Below are 13902 nucleotides of genomic sequence, written 5' to 3' on the forward strand. Positions count from 1 at the left end.
TTTAGCATATGAAACAAAAAGTTGTTCGATGTCAAAAAATCATTTATGTAGTGATTTGTGATATTGATGCTAAAATCTGGATTGAAAAAAATAGAAAAACATATTTGACTTTCACATGACTGAAATGATAAAATTGTTATTAAAAAAATGTGACTTACAAAATAAGAAAAGTTTAAGTATCGGTGTCGGTGTGGTACTTGCCACAACGCCTCAAATGCCTAAGTCAGTAGGAGATATTTTGATTGTAGTAAGAGTCTTAGGAATTGAGAATGAACTTATTTCTTTTAAAATCATAATAATGTATTTATAGGAAAATTATGACTAATGACGCCTAAATTAGGGTTTTCGAGCTAATTTGGATGGATATCTTATTATTATCTTATTGAATGAATAATGGGATGTTTCTATACATTACATAATATAGTGTATATATATACAAAAAAAAAATAAAAAAAAATAGAAGCATAAAAAAGGTAAGTAAGTTGGCAAGAAAAGTCAAAATTAGAGCGCAATAAACATGGTAATCTCGTATATATGATAACAAACTCAAATATGATGAAAAAGGTTAAATAAAAAGTCGATAATCCGAGTTTTTACTTGTTTAATGGTCGGTCTAAAAAGGATAGATGGTAAAGGTAAGTGTTGAAGAATGCAAAGTGAAAAGGGAATATGTCATTCAATAATTCTCTTGCCTCCCAACTAAAAAGATGGCTTTATATATATGAAAATTATTTATCCTTGCAAACAAATTCAAGTCAAAAGAAAAAATGGTAGAGTTAGGGTTGTTCTTAATTTTTTTATTTTTTTATTTTTTTTTTCCATTGGCTTTAAAACATGTTAGAACGTGAGCCTTGTTCTTTGTTTGGTCAATGAATAAAGTTGGTTTGGATTTGGACTTAGGAGATATGAACCCATATTGAATTATAGAGAAGGAACTTCAAACAAATTTAATTCATATTCATTTAACATTTGGGCATGACAATTAACTTTTTTTTTCACTTCATGAAGTTTCATTTCTTAAAAAAAAGGTTTTTTTTTTTTTTTTTTTAGAATTTGTGTTTATTTATTTTCATAGTATAATAATTTTATCGATACAAATAGCATATGGTGCCTTCTTTTGAGTTAACTATAAGAATGAAAATTTAAATCTATGCCTAATCTGTCAAACTTCAAAGTTAAATTTAATTCACTTAAGAGTACATATATATATATATATATAGAGTAAGGGAAAAAGAAAAAAGGGTAAATTGAATTTTTCCCACACAAAATTATATTCCATTAAAAGAAGTAATAATATAGCAATATACAGGTAAAGGCTTGTGTCTTCCTTCACTTCAAAATTTCCTTTGCTAAATGTATATGAAATAATAGATTTTTAAAGTCCACATAAAGATTTTAGGTAATAACTATACCCGATCAAATTAGATGAATTAAAGAAGGTGTAACTATAACAACACAAATTTGATTAATTGAACTATGATTTTGAAATAAAGGTTATGTACCAAACTTGTTATATACAATGTTACAACAATTTTAAGAACATCATAGATATATAAACACAAAAGACTAAAGTCAAAATATAATATAAATTTTGGTAACTCAATTCGGTGCAATACCATCTATCTAGGGGCAGTGTGTCCATGGAAATATATTTTCACTAATATAAAGTCATCCAACTACAATTGATGTACTTATCTGTAAATAAACAACAATTACAATAACATTCAAATAGTTCAATTTAGAGAATGATCACTTAGACTCCCCTAAATGTGAGATCATTTCACCTTTGATGTACTTACACTCTCCCTAAGTATAAGAATATTAGTGAACAATCACTTAGACTCTACCTAAGTGTGAGACTCCCTCTCAATTCAAACTTTTATATTTCCAACTTCAAATGAAAACCACTTCATTTGAAATACTTAGGCTCTCCCGAAATATGTGAATATTTTCTCAAGATGTAGTAGAACGATTCAATATGACCTAGAGAATCTCTCACGATCGACAGTAAAACAAACTTCACAATCATAAGATTGACATAAAAGGAAGACGTCTTTTCCAACAATAGGTCACGGTGGCACCCAAGAACTTCACACAATGACATAAATTCTTCAAAGCAATCAACCCTAAAATCGAACAAAATCACCATATATGTATGGCTAGCTTTGAGAAGATCTTCAATGAAAGAGTAAACCATCTTCGCAGGGAAAAAAACAACCCATAAAATTTGTAGAATCCTATTGACAAATAAGAAAAAAAAATATTCTGCAGAATTTGCTGCCGCGATGTAATAATGTCTTCGACATGTTCCAAGACATGTCGCTGAGGATAGGGGAGGCACACCAACAAATATGCACTATACATATCAACATATAAGAAAGAAATATCTGATCAGAATTTGCACAATACAAAACATTGTAGAACATGTAACATAATATAAGATATGTTACTGAATTATGTTGTTCAAGTTTTGCCTATAACAATTATAAAATTCAATTATATTACGATAACAAATTTCCTAACGAGTTTAAAATATTTAAAAAATGATATTTCTAAATCATAATAGAAATAACAAAAAAGAAAATATTTGAATCAGTACATAAAGCATTTTACATTCTATTATTGAGTTATAATCTTTATTGCAAATTTTATTTATTTGCTTATGTTTTATTAATATTTTAAAGATATAACGAAAATGTCGATTCACTTGTTATATTCTGGTTGAATTCATGAATATGTAGAAAGATGGATCACCTTAAACTAAAATTATATATTAAAAAAAGAACTAAAAAAATAATTACGGTCTAATGTCCTAATATCTTTTTGTCCTCGTAGCGTTGTCAGATTAAAAATAACTTTTACAAAAAAAAAAAAAAATGTGCACTCGTTTATGAAAATTATTTTCATGGTGTAATTAAACATTGAGGTGTTTAAGTTTCACTCCATGTTTGGGGTTTCAATTATAGTAATTGGTGTTTTCAACTATTATAACCCATTATTAATACGATATTACTATTTCATTTTTTCCAATCACTCTTTCTTATAATGTTTATAATTCCCTATTCATTCTCTCTGACTTCTTTGTTATGGTGTTCACTATTTCATATCCCGATTAAAGTAGTCTTGCACTTCAAATAAAAACTATTAAAACTTATATTAAAATAGTATGCACCTGAAACACAGACTATTATAATTCAACAAACTATGATAACCACTAACTATAATCACTAACTCAACATCCCAAATACCTTGAAAGTTTACAAAGATTAAAGAAACAATGACAAACAATTTTTTTTTCTTTTTTCATTTTCTATGATCCATAAGTTTAGAACATGTCTGCGTGCATATTTTCTTGTTTGGTCAAGAGAGTAAAGGTTAAAATACCATTTTAATATGTCTTTTGGAGTTTGTTCAATTTTATTCTATTACTTTTAGATTGTCGATTTTAGTCGGTCTACTTTCAATAAATTTTAAATCTAGTCCTTCAAAGTTAAATTTTAGGAAATTGATTAAATAATAATAAATATTTTTCATGCCATTGGAAAGTGTAATGTACATAATAATTTTTCTTTTGAAAAAAAATGAAAAAATAACTACCATAGACACTAATTTTAAGGTTTAGTGATAGTATATCATGGATTAAAAGCTTGAAAAAAAGTACAAAACTAAAAGCCCAACCAGATTTAAAATATATGAACATTTGGTGGTGAGAGTTTGAATTATGGTAGTGAGAGCACATTTCGAACATAATTTATTCATTCTCAATGTTTGGGAAAAGCAATCAAATATGAATAGGAACATTTGGGCAGTTGGTAAAAAGTGAAAAATATAATATAAAAATTTAGGAGTTGTTTGGGACGCTGAACTGTGATAAGATATCTAAAGCTCATATGTGAGTTCATATATCCGTACAGTGCAAAATTGAATTCATATGTTTGGATATCTAATAAAGTTTTTTTAACTCTAGATAAGATGTTTTTATGATTACTACTTTTGTTTCGAAACTTTTTTATTCAATAATTCTATCCATCTTTAAATAAAATATGGATTGCAATTTTTTTCATTACAAGAAAATTGACATTTTTCGAAGGTCAAAATCTTCGAAAAAACATTTAATAAATCTTCGATACATTTTTCTTCAAAGGTTATCTCAATCTTTGAAAAGTTTCAAAATAGATCCCGTCGAAAAAACTTTTTTAAAGGTTTACTAACCTTCGAAAAATATTAATTTTCAAAGATTGATTAAGTTTTGAAAATTATTATTTTTCAAAGGTTATATCTTCAATAATTGTCAAATTATTTATCGATAATTATATATTATCAAGTAGTCTTTTTCGAAGGTTTTCATAATTTTTAAAGGCTTATCATGTTATTTTCAAAATTTTTAAAATCTTCATAAAAACTTATTTATCAACAATTGTATATCCTTCGAAAATTCTCTTACAAAACGTTTTAGCACATTTATTGACAAATCCCCGAAGGTTGTTTTTACTAATTCATCTACATGTAGTACCCTGAATTACAAAGTATAAGAATAGAATAGAAAAAATAGACAATGACATGGATGGAAGTAAACTTATATGTCATAAAAGTACACCAAAAGGCTATCGAAATTCTATAACATCAAACTACAATTGATCAACTAGAAACAAATTTTTTATGCATCTCTGTCATCATTTTTTGAAATCTTTTCTAATTCGCTTATTTGCCGCCTAAATGCTTCTACCTCAACCTCTCTTTGTTGTTCAGATTCTTTTCTTTGTTGTTCAGATTCTTTTCTTTGTCGTTCAGATTCTTGAAGTCGTTGCTTGGACTCATTAAGACGATGCTCAAGATCGCTTATAGTAGACAATGATCCAAACAACTCAGAAGGAGTAACACCTACTCCATAACCACGAACACGCCCGTGTTTCTCCGGTCCAAATACTCGTATGAAAATCTCATCCTCGTTCATGTCAAGTGTACCATCAATCACTTGAGAAGCATATGATTTAAGTTCTAACTACAAATACAAATTCACATATTATAATTCAAAACTAACACATATAAATTCAAATGTTTACAACAAACAAACACATGTCTTTGTTAGAACCATAATATTTGATAGATTGAAATCTATACAACAAACAACACATGTCTTTAAAAGTAGTTTAAATAATATAAGTATTCATCATGATTTTTCATTGTGTTTTTAGTTTAAAAATTTAGAAACCAACTTGTTTAAAGGTATGTGCTCAATGGTACACTGGTTGGTATTGTTCCACACAAGTCATTGTTTGAGACATCCTTGAAACAAAGGAGACACAATCCATCATAAACCAATCACATGACATGGCACAAAACTTCAATTAGGGATGTATATCACCTAAATGCATTAATACACACTGATGAAATTATACAAAGACTTACACAAGTTTAAGACTTGTAATTCCAGTAAGTTCTCTTGAGATTGGTCCATTTAATCAGTTATCATTAAGCCATATGCAAAACAGAATAAGAGTTCAGACAAAAGATTGTGAAAATAAAGAGTCACAGGAGAAAGCATTCATTCAGTTTTTACTTCCATCAGGAAACAAAAAGATGATAGTCATTGGTTTTACAATCCTAACATGTCACACCCCGCCCCATCATTTAGTTTCTGCATCTATCGCTTAATTCCAGCGGCCCATCATGTAGCTCAATTGTTTAGTAAACGATCTCGTGCATAGCCTATTGTTTAGCTACCATGCCCATCATTTACCTCCATCGTTTAGTGTTGACGCCTTATCGTCTAACGCATCCACTTATCGCTTAACGTCATCGCCCAGCGCTTGCGTCTATTGCCCAATGCCCATCACTTAGTATTTCGCCTATTTTGTAGCGTATCTGCTCATCGTTTAGTGCAGCACGACTATCGTCTAGTGCTATCGTCCAACTTCTATGATTATCATCTAGAACTTTCATTGATCGTGTAGTACTTTGCCTATCGATTGCCTACCTCTTCGTTTAGCTCCATGCATTGCTATACGATCGCCTAGCTTTGTTCATTTGTTACATGATCATCTACCCAGCGCCTTGCACTCAACATTTCGCTTTCTCTGCTCTTGCTCACGCATAGCCAACGCATGAGCAACTCTTGGCAATACCTCTTGCCAATACTTTGGCTAATCATGCGTCCAACCTTACAAATGCATGGTTACCTTCTCATCTTATGGTTGCCTTCTCACCTTACAACCTTACAAACGCATGTGTCCAACATTACGTCTACTGAAATAAAAATCTCCATTACAGTTCACAGAGGAAATATCACAAAAGAACATTCTGGTAAACATTTGTATTTGAGAATATAAACCTTTCATAAACTAGATGCAATTTAGACAGATTTTATGTAACATGAATAAAACTAAGAATGGTTGATAATGTAAGAGCTGTTTGCGAACTTGAAAGTGATGGAATGGCTCGGCAAAGCTAGAACAGAGCGAACAAAACGAAGCTTAGCAGCGGAACGAATAACGCGAAGATGAAGAAGAACCACGAAATCAAAACAGCAAGATGAATGAAACGAAACGAAAATGAAATCGAAACAGCACGAAGATGAACGAAACGAAACAAGCAAAAACAATGAAGCAGAACTGTAAACACAAGATAAAGAATAACCACGAAATCAAAACAACAAGATGAACGAAATGAAATGAAAACGAAATCAAAATAGCACGAAGTTGAACGAAACGAAATAAGCAAAAACAATGAAGCAGAACTGTAAACACAAGATGAAGAAGAACCACGAAATCAAAACAATAAGATGAAGTACGGATCTAAATGGCGACAAGCAAGATGAAGAAGAACCACGAAATCAAAACCCTAGAGTTTTTTTTTGTTTTCTTTTCTAAATTATTACAAATATGTATTTTGTAATAATTCCCAAAACTATAATCAATTTGACTATTCTTTCAGAATAAAAATAAATAAATATCACTTGCGCATAGCCTATCATTTAGCTACTGCGCCTATCGTTTACCTCCATTGTTTCACGTTGATGCCTTATCGTCTAACACATCCGCCTATCGCTTAACGTCATCGCCTAGCGCCTGCGTCTATCGCCCAACGGCCATCGCTTAGTATTTTGCCTATCGTGTAGTGCGTCTGCTCATCGTCTAGCGCTATCGTCTAGCTTTACGCTTATCGTCTAGCGGTTTCACTGACCGTTCAGTACTTTGCCTATTGTATAGTCTGATCGTCTAGCGCGTCACTCCTCATCGTTTAACGCCACATGCATCTTCATGATCGTCTAACACATCTTCCTATCGCTTAACGTCATCATCCAGCGCCTGCGTCTATCACCAAACACCCACCACTTAGTATTCCGCCTATCGTGTAGCGCGTCTGCTCATCGTTTAGCATAGCACGACTATCGTCCAGCTTCTACGCTTATCGTCTAACGCTTTCATTGATGGTGCAGTACTTTGCCTATCGTATAGCCCGATCGTCTAGCACGTCATTCCTCATCGTTTAACGCCATGCACATCTTCACGATCGTCTAATGCATCTTCACGATCCTAATCTTTCTCAAAGGTTTTTATTAACCTTCAATAAGGTGCATATTTTTCAAGGACTTATCAAAGCCTCCGATAAATGTATGTCTTTCTCAAAGGTTTTTATTACCCTTTTATAAAAACTACATATTTCCCAAAGGTCTTTTCAAAATCTCCAATAAATATATATCTTTTTCAAAGGTTTTTTTTAACCTTCGATAAAAAGCATATATTTCTGAAAGGTTTTTCCAATACCTTCAATAAATGTATATCTTTCTCAATAAATATATATCTTTTTCAAAGGTTTTTATTAACCTTCAATAAAAAGTACATATTTCTCAAAGGTATTTCTAATACCTTCAATAAATGTATATCTTTCTCAAAGGTTTTTTATTAACCTTCAATAAACGGTGCATATTTTTCAAAGGACTTATCAAAGCCTTCGATAAATGTATGTCTTTCTCAAAATTTTTTATTACCATTCGATAAAAACTACATATTTCTCAAAGGTTTTTCCAATACCTTCAATAAATGTATATCTTGCTCAAAGGTTTTTTATAGCCTCCGATAAAAGATTCTCGAAATAGCTCAATTTTTTTTATAGTGTTTCTTTTAATTTTTAAAACATTTTTTCTTTATTTCCTTCTTTCTTTTTTGGGCAATGAACAACAATTAACCAATTACATTTCTTGTAGAAATATGGTTAAATAAAATGAGAAACTAAAGCGAAATCAAAACTTTTGATTCTAGCTAATTTTTCTTCATAAATTTCATTATCATCTTCTTCTTTTTTTTCTTCTTCCTATTGTTGCTCTATATTTTTACTATGTCATGAATTTTTTTTTAATTAAATCTCCTCCATCATCGTAACAACCAATGGAATGTCACCACATTTTTCAATAGTTTCACTCTCATTTTCTCTAAATTTGGAGGATCATCAGAGAACAAATTTCTATTTTTCACTAATTTTTGCTAAAAAATGTTCCAGAATTTTTTTTTTTTCATTTTATGATTTTTTTTTATTTTTATATACATTTCAACTACATACATACATTTTGTTTAAATATTCTTGACACTCATTTGATATATGAATTCATTACGTGTAAATATTGCACTTAATGTAGACAAAATAATATTTTTTATATAATTAATAACCCTACTACATACTTTAACAATCATCAGTCTTATAGTAATCAGAAGTGGTTGTAGAAGTTGATTATCGAAGGTGATTTTTGCTGAAGTTGGTCACATGAAGGTGTATTGGAGTTGATTGTCAAAGTTTGTCATCGGAGGTGATTTTTAAATCCTGGAGTTGGTTGGGCGAAAGTAGTCGTCGAAATTGATCATTGAAGATGATTTTTGTTGGAGATTGTAGTCGAAGGTGACTATCGGAGCCCAAAGTTAGTCATATGAAGGTGGTATTAGAGTTGATTATGGGAGTTTGTCATCGAAGGTGGTTTTTGAAGCCTCGAGTTGGTCATTGGAGTTGCTTGCTCAAAGGTGATCATCGAAGGAGGTTTTCATCGGAGTTTGTAGTCGGAGGTGGTTGTTGGAGCCTACAAAGGTGATTGTCGGAGTTGGTCATCGGAGTTTGTTGTCAGAGCCAATTGGTCATCGGAGTTGGTATCGCAAAGGTGGTAGTCGGAGTTGGGTCACCAAAGGTGGTTGTCGGAGTTAGTTGTCGGAGCTGTCATCAAAGGCGGTTGTTGGAGTCGGATTTCTTTGTTAGAATTGTCATCGGAGGTAGTTGTTGGAGCCTGGAGTTTGTTCTCGGAGTTGTCATTGGAGGTGATTTTCGGACCACGAAGTTGGTCATCGAAATTGTCATCGGAGATGGTTGTCGGAGCCCGAAGTTAGTTCTTGGAGTGCGATAGTGGTCGATGGGTGGAGACATTCAAAACATTGGAAGAATGGAGAGTTACGGTGAGTTGGGGTAAGTTGGTAAAATATACAACTCAGCTCCACCAACATTTAAAGTTGGTAGGCTAATATATCAACTCAACTCAACTTATGTTGATGAGCCAAACACCCTTGTAGAGATGATAATAGATTTTATAATTTTAAAAAACTCAAAAAATAAAAGAAATATTTATCAAACAAGAATAAGCTTTGAGAACAGTTAAAAGTAACCTTTACTTTTTTCATTTTCGTTTAACAAGATGGTGTGAGCATTGTTTGAGCTATATATATTCACATTAACATTCCTGTCATTTAAAAGTTATATATATATGTCTTAATATTGAAGATTTTTACTAAAATAAACCTATCTTAATTGAGATGGTGAATATCATTTTCAAAGTTAGAAGTTCAATTCTCTACCTTTAATTCACATATTTTTTTTACCCATCTCAACTAGTTAAATCAGATACCCTAACCAATAATTCTAATGTTCAAATACTATGAGATGTGAAAACGATGGAAGGAAATTCAGAACCCGTCATAAATTTCATACACTTGCAGAAAACAAAATCATTATCAAACCCACCTAAAATGTTTCATAGATCTCTATATACACACACATTCTAAAATCCTTGATGAGCACTCCATCATGGTTTCAATTTTCCTCACCGATTTGTTCATAGTTGCAATTTTTCTTCCCATCCAAACGCAACCCCACCTCGAAGATGAACTCTTCTATGTCGGATTCAAAGTTGAAGACTCCAACTTAACCTTAGAACAAGCAGCACAGATCGACAAAAATGGAGTCTTGGCCTTAACAAACCACTCCCAAAGATTAAAATACGGCCACGCTTTCCATATGTTTCCTTTTCAGTTCAAGAACTCCTCCAATGGCAGAGCTTTCTCCTTCTCCACCTCTTTTGCTTTCACCATCATCCCCGAAAGTCCTAATCACGGCGGCGATGGCTTCACTTTCACTCTCGCACCTAAACAGACCTTTCCAGCTCTTCCCAAAATGTTTTTGGGTTCCCCAATTTAACCCATGATCGCGACAACCTTTCTAAACATTCCATTGCCGTCGAATTTGATACTTTTAAGGATTCAATATTCAGAGATATCAACGACGACCATATTGGTGTTGACATCGGCAGTTTCGTTTCGAAAGCCGCCATTGCCGCTGAATATAAGCCGCCATTGCCGCTGAATATTTCACTGACGACGGCAAAAGGAAACAGAGTGTGATTTTGAAGGGTGGGAAGTTGATTATTAAAGCATGGATTGACTACGATTCGACACAAAATTCTCTTGATATTTCGATTTCGCCATTTTATTCATAACCCACTAGGCCGATTTTGTCTTATATAGTCGACCTCTCGCCGATTCTAAACGATTTCATGTGCATCGGATTCACTGCCTCCACTTGTTTGTACGGTAGTTCGCACTTGATTTTGGGTTGAAGTTTCAAGATGAACGGCCAAGCTCGGGATTTCGATATTTCTTCTCTTCCTTCACCATTTCATCACTGGTCTACTAAAACTATAGTACGAATCTCTATTTTATCAGCAATTCTCACGATCTCTGTTATTTCTGTTTGCAGTGTATATAATCAAAATGATAAAGAATGCCGATCGAATAGAGTCATGGGAGTTTCAGTTAGGCCCACTTTGATATTCCTACAAAGACCTCCACAAAGCCACGAGAGGATTCAGAGACAACGAGCTCCTCGACCATGGCGGATTCGGGAAGGTTTACAGAGGAATTCTTCCAAATTCAAAAACCCAAGTCGCAGTTAAGCGAATTTCGTACGAATCAAAACAAGGTATGCAGGAATTCGTATCGGAAATCCCCACAATCGTCACCAGAATTTAGTTCAACTCTTGGGATGGTGTCGTCGCCGGAAAGATCTTCTTCTAGTCTATGATTATATGGAGAATGGAAGCTTGGACAAATACCTATTCGACAACCCAAAAAGGAATTTGAATTGGGAACAGAGATTCAGAATTATAAAGAGAGTTGCCTCTGCTCTGTTTTATCTTCACGAAGGGTACGAACAGGTAGTGATTCACAGAGACGTGAAGGCAAGCAATGTGTTATTAGACGAAGATTGGAACGGAAAATTTGGGGATTAGGGCTCGCGAAGGTGTACGAACACGGGTCGGATCCGGGGACGAGTCGGGTTGTCGGAACTTTGGGATATATGGCGCCAGAGCTGACGAGAACAGGGAAATCGACGACCATGTCGGCTGTTTATGCGTTTGGTGGGCTGATGTTGGAAGTGGCATATGAACGGCGGCCGGTGGAGGTGAAGGCGGCGCCGGAGGAGATGATGGCGATGGATTGGGTGTATGAGAAAAACAGAGAGGGGAGGCTAATGGAAGTGGTGGATCAGAAGCTTGATGGGGAATTCGATGAGATTGAAATGGCGAGGGTGTTGAAATTGGGGGTTATGTGTTCGGATGTGGTGGCGGAGCGACGACCAAGTATGAGACAGGTGGTGCGGTGTTTGGACGGCGAAATTGAAATTGGGATCGACGGCGATTGGAGGGCCACCGGTGAGAGAGATGATGGGGAAGTTCAGGGTGAAGGGTTGATGGAATTTTTGCTTGGACTTTCGTTTTCATCTAGTGATCATAACTCATCGTCTTCCACCGTTAATGGAGATTGTGGTGTGATTTAGGGTTTAAAACAAACGTTTCTATTTCAAGTTTTCTGTTGGTGGTTTTCAAAAAGATCATTGTTTGTTTCGTTATAAGTTTTGAAATATGTATATAAAGACCATAAATTTTCAAAATGTGAGGCAATCCTAAATATAGGAAATCAAAATATTAACACATATAAGATAATGCAAAAAGAATGTATAAATATAATAAAATTTAATCAGCTTTCAGAGTCTATCAATGATAGATTATAACCCTCCTAAGAGTCTATCAGCAATAGTGTATCAGTAGCCAGAGTCTATCAACAACGGAGTCTATCACAAATAATGTTTGCTATATTTGCAATTCTTTGAAAATGTTGCTACATACTTAATTATTCACCATCCCTAAAAGTGTTATCTATTATAATAATCTTAAAATGTAACTTTTTAGTATATAAGTTTTTAAGAATAGGTTTGGAAGGGTACTCAAATTGTTTTAGGGTAAATTGCAAAATCTACCTTAAAATATGTTGGTAGTTGCAATTACACTCTTAAACTTTTAATAGTAAAAAGACTCTCAAATCTATCCAAGTGTTAAAATTGGACTCTCAAACATACAATAATCGCAAAAATTGAACCCTCAAATGATTAAAATTGAGTCCTCAAACTTATACAAATTATTACATTATGTAAATTCGATGGTCCAATTTTTTAACACATAATATAAATTTGAGAGATCAATTTTACCATTAGAAGTTTTAGGATATAATTGTAATTACTATATATTTTAGGATAGTTTTTGCACATTACCATATTTTTTATTATGTTAAATAATTTTGTAACATTTTTAATAAGAACAATAATTCAAAATATATTTCTTCCCTCTCTTCTCATTCTATTTCCGCTCTCCTCTCCGACTAACTCATAAATCAGCTCGTTCATCTCTCTTATTTTATTCATGTGAATAGATGATATACAATTTTTAAACCACAATCATCTTTGATTCCTATTAAACTATATTCACTAAAGGTTTTGAATGAGTTGCTAGTAAATTAATTTTATCTAGAGAAATTTTTGCAGATAGAAAAAATGTCAAACTATTTACAGAAATAGCAAAAAAAAAAATGATAAACACTGATAGATTTCTATCAACCTCAATCAATGATAGACTTGTATCAGTTTTTATCATTATAATATCAAGAGGTAGTTGCAATAATGTTTAAATTTTTTTCTAAAATTAGGCCTATGGACAATATTTATTGATTTTGCAAGAATGTCAAACTTTTTAAGTCCAACCCAAGTTCACTAAGGGGCTGAAAAGAAAACGTCGAAAATACCCTAACGTATTTGAATCAAATCGTACTCCTCCTCAACACAATTTTCGGGTTTCACTTCCACCGATTTCTTCTTCTTCTCTTCAACACCGATACCATTATCTTCTACTCTAGTTCCTCGACGCTAATGCCGAGACTATCATCTTCCACTCCAGTTCTTCAGCATCATTTTCACGTTGATTACAAGTTGATTCCTTACCCACAAAAATATTTTTCTTCTTTTGAAGCTGTTGTTTTTGCTTCAACTGGGAAAGAAGAATGAGGTAAGAATATATTTAGGAAGATTGCTTCAAGGGTTTCAAATCTTCTCTCAGATCTCATCTCACATCCCACTCTCCGTCTCAGACTCTTCATTGCCATGAGCCGTCTCATAAAGTTACTTGACGAGGAAAACTTCATGAGATGTCTCGTGAAGTTACTTCACGAGACAAAGTTCGTCTCTTGTGAAGTAACTTCACGAGATGCCATCTCGTGTTTCACTCTCTATCTCAGACTCTTCATTGTTGTGAGCCATTTTGTG

At 33.1% G+C, this 13902-nt stretch overlaps 1 pseudogene; it reads left to right on the top strand.

Annotated features, from left to right (window-relative positions):
* The first annotated feature begins 10059 nt into the window (after positions 1–10059).
* On the top strand, positions 10060–12259 carry LOC120072887 (L-type lectin-domain containing receptor kinase S.4 pseudogene; annotated as a pseudogene).
* Positions 12260–13902: the final 1643 nt, after the last annotated feature.

This window comes from Benincasa hispida, chromosome 3, assembly GCF_027475165.1.
Source record: "Benincasa hispida cultivar pf3 chromosome 3, pf3_genome.v1.1, whole genome shotgun sequence".
Lineage (NCBI taxonomy): Eukaryota > Viridiplantae > Streptophyta > Magnoliopsida > Cucurbitales > Cucurbitaceae > Benincasa > Benincasa hispida.